At 40.5% G+C, this 8,014-nt stretch overlaps 1 non-coding gene across 1 annotated transcript; it reads left to right on the top strand.

The window, feature by feature from the left end:
* Window positions 1-7,218: 7,218 nt before the first annotated feature.
* LOC145003678 (small nucleolar RNA R71) lies at window positions 7,219-7,325 on the top strand. The gene has a single exon (XR_013662125.1). It is a non-coding gene; the product is annotated as a small nucleolar RNA R71 (small nucleolar RNA).
* The last annotated feature ends 689 nt before the right edge of the window (window positions 7,326-8,014 follow it).

Here is an 8,014-nt window from a genome sequence, read left to right on the forward strand (position 1 = left end):
CAATAATTGGAAAGGAACTTCTGTTTAGTTCAACTTGGTTAACTTTATGGTTGATTTCAAGGTAATAGTGTAATGGATTAATTCTTTCGTTGGTTACCGATTCAAGGGTTTAAATTCATGTTCACTACCCTAATCCTTAGCAAATAAACTAACTCAAACAGTGGCCAATTGTTTAATTTAATTATATTTACTAGATTAATTATTCGGGTTAAGTTAGACTTGCAATAGCTAATTAATTTATTATGTTTAATTAACCTCTTGTTTGATGGTCATCTTACAAGCTTGCACATGAATTTACTCAATTTTCTTATTAATTCTAATTTCATATTCATTAATCCTAGACATATAGTATAGTTGTCACATATCATATGTGGTCAATAATCAATAGATGTTCATGCTAATCAGTTATCTTCCTATTAACAGAAAATTAATTATTATTCACACACAAGGTTCTTTAGCAAGCTAAAATAACAAAAATTCACCAACTTGGAATTAATCCTACCAATCAATCAAACCATATTGTCAACTTTGTATCCCCAAACAGGAGTCTAAAGGTTTGAGTTCATAATTAAAGTAAATAACAGCAAACAAACAAAGTCAAGTTTCTTAATCATATTGATAAAACAAAAGAATAAGTGGAATGATGAAATTGTGCCTTAATTACTTCCCGGAATTGAATTCTAGCTTTCTTCGTCGACTTCTAGGGTTTTTCTGGCTTCTCAATCGCAGCAAAACACTTCTGAATCGTCCCAGAACTCCCCCTAATCGATCTGTGGAGTTATCTTTAAATAAGCGAATCGACTCGTCGAGTCAAGTGGTGACTCGTCGAGTCCCTCTCACATTCCCCGTATTGCGATAACTATCTGGAACCCCGAGTCATTATCTTTCTGATTCTTCGACCGGACTCGTCGAGTCCAGGCTCGACTCGCCGAGTAGGTGCCATTTTTAGTGTTTTTCTTCTTCATTCCATTCTCGAGCTCCTAACCGCTTCTCCTGCTTCCTTTTGCTTCCGAGCTTCATCTTTGGACTGAAAAACATAATTTAACACTTTTAAGTACCTTTTGTCCATAATATGCGATAATTTAGCTCATATATGAATAAAAAACTATACTTAATACACACTAAATATGCACATATCAAAATACCCCACACTTGACTTTTGCTTGCCCCCAAGCAAAACTGAATTTTAACACATTAGAATTATGTATGACAACTCCAATCTAACCCAGCCATTATGCCAAGACCGCAACGCATGCATTTGTGTCTAAAATTTTTCCTAAAGTACCCCCCATACTCCAAATACTCACAATCCTCATAAACATTCGCCCACTCACCCCGAGCTATGCTCATTTTATGCAACCCTCCGAATCCATCCTCAAAAAACCTCTTTACCCTCAAGGTATTTTTAATTAAGCAACACAAGCATACATATTCTAGAATTACAACTTTTCGATACCATTATGGAGCTCTTTGAATTCTTTACTTCCTTGATAATTTGATCTTTGATATATTTGAATTCACCACCTTATATTGATTGATTTTCGGTATCTTCAACTTTTTGGATTTCTTGGAATTTTGATCTTTAGATCTTCACTTCATTTGCTCCAAAATTCTTACAACTTTTCTAGTAATTCTCTCTCTTTTTTTTACATGTATACCTCACTTTTGTCACTCAAATCCCTACATGCTTAAGCAAGGGCGCTCAATCTCAACCTTTATTGGCTAACGATAAAAATTTTCCTGGATACATTTCAGGTTCAGGCTGCTAAACATATTGCATCCTTCAGGCTGAGCAAGGTCGTGTTTTTGTCTCATGATTTCACTGGAATAAGGAAGCCACAAATGCACTAGAACGTATATAGGCTCAACTAAACATTTGGGTTTTCATGAAATTATCAACACAATTCTAACATGGAATTCTAATTTTTTACCAAAATTCTCTAATTAAGTACTAAGTAATACTTTTGGTATGCAAAATTTTTTAAAATTGACTCTAAATTGACTATTATGTAACCAACCCCCTACCCCACACTTATGTGATGCAATGCCCTCATTGCATATTATGCATAAAAATATAAAAAAAAACTAAAGAGGAAATTGGAACAAACTCCCCTGGGATAGTAGTGGATAGGTTGATCACTTCCATATTAGCTCCAACTTCAATGGTAACATCTCATCCATGCCTTGGGTGTCTCGTCTCGTGTGGGTCACTCCAAATACGCGGAAATCAGTGTAAGATCTTCAGGAATTGATATGGAAAAATAAGTGAGCAAGTGGTACACTTAGCAGCATCAAATCAGCAGTCCCTCAGTATAAAAAATGATTGACTCGTCGAGTCATATGGTGGACTTGTCGAGTACCAGCGCGGCCATCTCAAAATATGTGGAAATACAAGGCGACTCGTCGAGTCAGTTAAGTGCACTCGACGAGTAGGCCACTGAACGAAAAACATTGGCATTTTGCAACTGTGTCAGCCTCTAAGAACTTCTCTAACTCTTCCTCACGTTTGGACTCAATTACTCATACCCCTAGGGTCCAGACTCGACACTTTGACGTTAACGTTCCGCTTCCTTGACTCGCTTTCACTCGTTATAACACCCGTTCGCTATGACTCTAAACCCTTCCTAAGCAAGCAATCCTAATCCAATCCTGAAAAATAACTAATGCACACAATTATTAAACACAATAAAGTCTTGAACAAGTCATACACACCAAATAATAATAAAAAAACAGAAAATAAAAATTGTTTGATTAAAACACAAATAAATCAATCTTCTTCCTCATCATCATCCGCGGCTGCTCCACTTCCCCCTGCACCACTTCTTCTCGCACCAATCACCTCATCCCATGACGGAATAAATGGATAATTTCCACCATCAATATGTGGGATATTGAAGTGGTCAAAAAGTCGGATATGAGATTGGTTGCTAAAATTCAACCCCCGTGCCATTTGATCCTGTAGCCGCCTCATCTCCGCATTGTACCAATCCATTGGTACGTCTTCATTCTCAACCGGAATCACCGGCGGCTCGTCCTTTACATCCCGCTCTCTTCTTGATCTTACCCTCCTTCCTGGTGCTTCGGGACCAACAACGGGGTCATCATTCGGGATGGCATAATGGCCACCTCCATAATCTTCAATAATCCTTGCTCTCCGGAAAAGAATTGGATTAAACGGAGGTGTAGGGATCAATGTCATGAAGTTCCATGCACCGCGGTTCAACAACCCGAATGAGTTGGCCAACCGGGTGACAAACATCCTACCATTAATGCGGGAAGTTTTGCGATCCTTGACCGCACCCTCCGAGAGATATGAAGCTAGACACCAAGAAATGTTGCAAAAGACGCCGGGTGTAATGATGCTCCATAAATAGAAGACGTCGAGGTTGGAAACCTTGTCATCATCTTTTATTTGATTGATGGTAGATGAAATGAGGCGGTGTATGAGGCGGTGTGTTGGGGATCGAATGCTCCCTTCTTGTGCAGACTTTGGGATATAAACTTTGTTACCAATAGTATTCCACCAACCCGTACTCGTAACTCCCTCGGGAAACACCATATGGGTTTGTGCCAAAAAGGCCCGAAAGATGTGTGTTGAGACCAAGGGTTGATCATAGACCCCTAATCGACAGGCAAGATCCACCACAGAGCATTGATGAAACTCGCCCCCAAGACAAAAACTAAAGTTGGCCGGGTGATAAACATCCACTCCCCCGGTGAAAGATACCGTGGAGAAAAACTCCAAACAAAGCTCCAAATAAACCGGCTCTTGAATACGGAAGACCCGGCTCCACCCGTCACAGACCATTGTTTCGCCTTCATGGTGAAACTCCTTCAAAAGATAAGGAGCTAATTCCTCCTCATATCGAACATTTTTCAGCCACTCCCAATCTATCCGGTTAGGCACATAGACCTCCTTCTTCTTGATATCAACCAGCTTCTTCTTCCATTTCCGCATTGTCGAAGCGGACTCGATTTGTGGGAAGTTTAGCCATGGAAAATCCCCTTGGTTGCCACTGGAAGTTTGTCCCCTTCTGAACATGATTTCTGCAAAAAAAATACACAAAACCCAGAAAACACAGAATATAATTAAAAAAATATCTGCTATATGTTACTCGACTCGACTCGTCGAGTCCAGGCCCGACTCGGCGAGTCGCGCGGACTGCACGAGTCAGTCGACGGGTCGATGAATATTAGACCATAAAACCTGGAAATTTTTTCAAGGGTTTTGTCTAAGCACTTACTATTAAGGTATTAACGCCAGAATAAGCATTCAAAACAACATAATTCATGAAAAATCAAAACCCTAGAAATTTAGTACTTTTCAAAAATGGGTTTTTCATGCAGTTGCTACCATATATGGCCTTATAATCATGTTCTTAACAGAAAACAAGAAGAAATTTGTTACCTTTTGAGATTGGGCTTGAGAAATTTGAAGGAAACTTGAAGAACAAAGATGAATGCTTGAGAGAAAGTGAGGATGACAGCACTCGGCGAGTGTGTTTGTGAAAACTGATTCTTAGGGTTAAAACCCTAGTTACCGGTTGTAAAAGTAATTTCGAAATTATTTTTTTTCTGTAAATACTACCGACTCGTCGAGTCGTGGCCAGACTCGACGAGTCTGGTCGCAAAGTCATGTTTTTTTCTGAATCATATGGACTCGTCGAGTCGTGGTCAACTCGGCGAGTCGCTTAAAAAAATGCATAATTTTCAAAATTTTGCTATTTATTAGAAATCATTTCACCCCACACTTAACCTATGCACACTCTCAAGCAGACATGTCCGATGATTTGGAAGATTAAGATTCTAAAAACGAAGGGAAAATAAAATAAAAAAAAAAGTAAAAAGTAAAAGAAAGCAAACTCTATATAACGGGTTGCCTCCCGCCAAGCGCTTCTTTTTAAGGAGTCATTAGCTAGACTCCTTCCCATCTACGTTTCGTCATCTCCGAGCATCGGGAACGCACGTCTAACTTTTTGTGATTTGTACTTGGTCTTGTAAGCGTGAATCTTTTTCTTGTAAGCCCTTTTCAATGCATCTCTTTTCTTTTTCACGCCCTCATCCTCAGCTGCTTGGGCTTCCCTTTTCCTCTTTTTCTTCTTTACCCCATTCTTTTTCACCTTCTCTTGAACCTCCTTCTCTTTAAATTTAATTACTTCACATTTCATGATGGTCTGTGCTTTTGGTTTAGTAGTGAATAGGTGATCAGCTTCCTCCCTCCATTCCTTTATCTCTTCGTCCTTTCCAGTGCTTAACCCATCCTCGAAATGAACCGTATCAAGACATGCTACATCAGCGTATTGAACTTTCCTTCCCTTTCCTCCTTCTGTTGTTTGTTCTTCTAAAGAATCATGTATATTATCGAAATCCAAGGTATGTGAAGAACTAGTAACAAGCAGATCTAAGTCGGCCAACTTTTTGCCCAAGTCAACTGGACTCGTCGAGTCCATTAAAGTGACTCGGCGAGTCGGAACGAATTCCATCAATTGTTGGGTTTTTCCTGAGTGGGCTCCTTCCAGTAGCTTTTCTAATTCATCCAAGTCCTTGTTAACATCTCCTTCTTCTTCAGAGTGTATCACAAACTTGCTTGGATCCTCTTTTAGCAAACGTGCAAGCTCTTTTTCTAATATCTCATCATCCAATTGGATCATTGAGACTTCTTCAATCTTTTCTTCTTCTTGCTTGATTTATGGAATAGCTTTAAATGTCACAACCTCATCACCCACCCTTAATGTCCATGTAGACTCACATATATCAATTAAAGCATACGCGGTGTTCAAGAAGGATCTCCCCAAAATAAGTGGAATTTCGGGGTCTTCTTCCATATCAACTACCACGAAGTCTATTGGGAAAATAAACTTGTCAACTTTTATAAGGAGATCTTCACAAACGCCTTGTGGATGAATTATTGTCTTGTCCGCCAAATGGATCTTCATATGCACCGGTTTTGGTTCTGGTAATTTCAACTTCTTATAGAATGAAAAAGGCATCATATTGATGCTTGCCCCCGAGTCAACTAATGCTCGGGTGAAGACCTCATTACCAAATTGGCACGGAATCACAATATTTCCTGGATCACCCTTTTTTTCAGGGAGCTCACTCATCAATACTTCTGCAACTTCAGCCAAGTCCTTCCTAGCAGCAAAAAGGCCCTTAAGCAAGTTGAAGTATTTAGGTGTTTGGAGTATTGTTTCTACAAATGGCACATTAACTTGTAGAGCGTTAACATGATTCATGAAGGTTCTGTATGCTTCTACTTTTTCTGCAGGCATGGATTTGATTGGGTATGGAAGCGAAGGATTATAAGGTTTCAAAGAACTGACAGGTGTTTCAATTGCGCATGGACTCGTCGAGTCCATTGGAGTGACTCGGCGAGTCGGGTCGGGTTTTGCTGGGTCCGATTCTTCTACCTTTTCTTCCTTCTTCTTGGAGATCCTTAGTGCTTCTGTAAATTTTCCTTCACTGCTGGAGGTTATTACACTTACATTCTCCATTCTTGGATTGGGCTCGGTGTTGCTCGGAAGTTGGCCCGGTCTTCTTTCATTCACTTGATGTGCAAGCTGTCCCAGCTGTTTCTCAATGTTGAGAATGGATGCTTGTTGATTCCTCAACATGTTTATGGTTTCTTGCATTGCTACATCATGATCATTGTGTCTTTTCTCGGATGCGGTTACGAATCTTGCGAGCATATCTTTTAAATTGGCCTTCTTTTCCATCACTGACTCTTCCTTTTGATAGAATCCCCTCTCCTTCTGTTTGTATTTCTCCTCCTTAGCCTTTTTATATTCTTCGTATGGGAGCCATTCCTTCTTCGGTTTCCTCCAATCTTCGTCATATCTATCGCCACTGGAATAAAATACTTGAGCCTTTTTATTTCCGTTTTCGTCTTGATCACAATCCTTGATGAGGTGGGGGCCACCACAATTTTCGCATCCTACCCTAATAGCATGGATTGTTTGATCCAATTTTGTCATTCTTCGGTCTAGGCTATTGAGTTTAGCTATTACCGCCGCCATGCTATCATTCACCGAGTTCACTGCTCCACGACTCACTTCATTCCTCGGATTGTGGTATTCTCTAGAATGCTTGGAGAATTCTTCAATTAATTCCTTTATTTCCGGAGGCGGATTTCTGGTGAGCGGGCCTTGTGAATCGAGTAGTTGCCTTGTGGTGACATTAACTCCATCATAAAAGATGGATACCTCTTGTTGGCTATTAAGGTCATGGTGTGGGCAATTTCTAAGTAGGCTCTTGTACCTTTCCCAAGCTTCATAAATAGATTCTCCTGGTTGTTGCTCGAAGTTGGCAATGGCTTTCTTTAGCTTGGCTATCTTGGAAGGTGGGCAGAAATGGTCTATGAACTATTCTTTCATCTTAGCCCATGTGGTGACCGATCCGGGAGGAAGTGACTTTAACCAATCTTTTGCAGCTCCTTTAAATGTGACAGGAAGCATGCGAAGAAGCTGGATCTCGCGAGGCACATTGGGTACATTGAAGTAATCAGCCACATCATGTACTTTATCCAAGTGCTTATAGGCATCTTCGTGATCTCTCCTGTGAAAAGGAATCTCCTTGAGTTGAGCGAGAATATGGACCTTTAGCTCAAAAGTAGCGGTTGCGGGAATTGCAGGTTGCACAAGTCCCGGGCCGGTGTCATCACGCATCCTTTTCTTCCATTCCCCCATGGGGATTTCGTCAATATTAGCCATAGCGGTGGCTAAATCGTCTTCAAATTCGGATGTGTGCTCGTATGTAGGTTCGTTTTCTTCGTCGGTCTCGTACTCGGTGTCTTTTTGAATCGGGTCTTCGATTGTCAACGAGGCACTGGATGCTCCTGATTTGCTGCTCCTTTTCTTGCTAAAAACGGATTTGAGGTTTTTGAGTGGTGAGTTCTTTGAAGAAGCGGATTCTCCAACGGTTTTGCCTTTGTTCCTTCTTAATGTTGTTTCCGGATCTTCAAGAGGGGGAACCAGAGGTGTATCAGATCCTCGGGTCATGAAACAACTGCAAACAA

The sequence above is a fragment of the Lactuca saligna genome, chromosome 6 (genome assembly GCF_052625555.1).
Source record: "Lactuca saligna cultivar CGN05327 chromosome 6, ASM5262555v1, whole genome shotgun sequence".
In the NCBI taxonomy this organism is placed as follows: domain Eukaryota; kingdom Viridiplantae; phylum Streptophyta; class Magnoliopsida; order Asterales; family Asteraceae; genus Lactuca; species Lactuca saligna.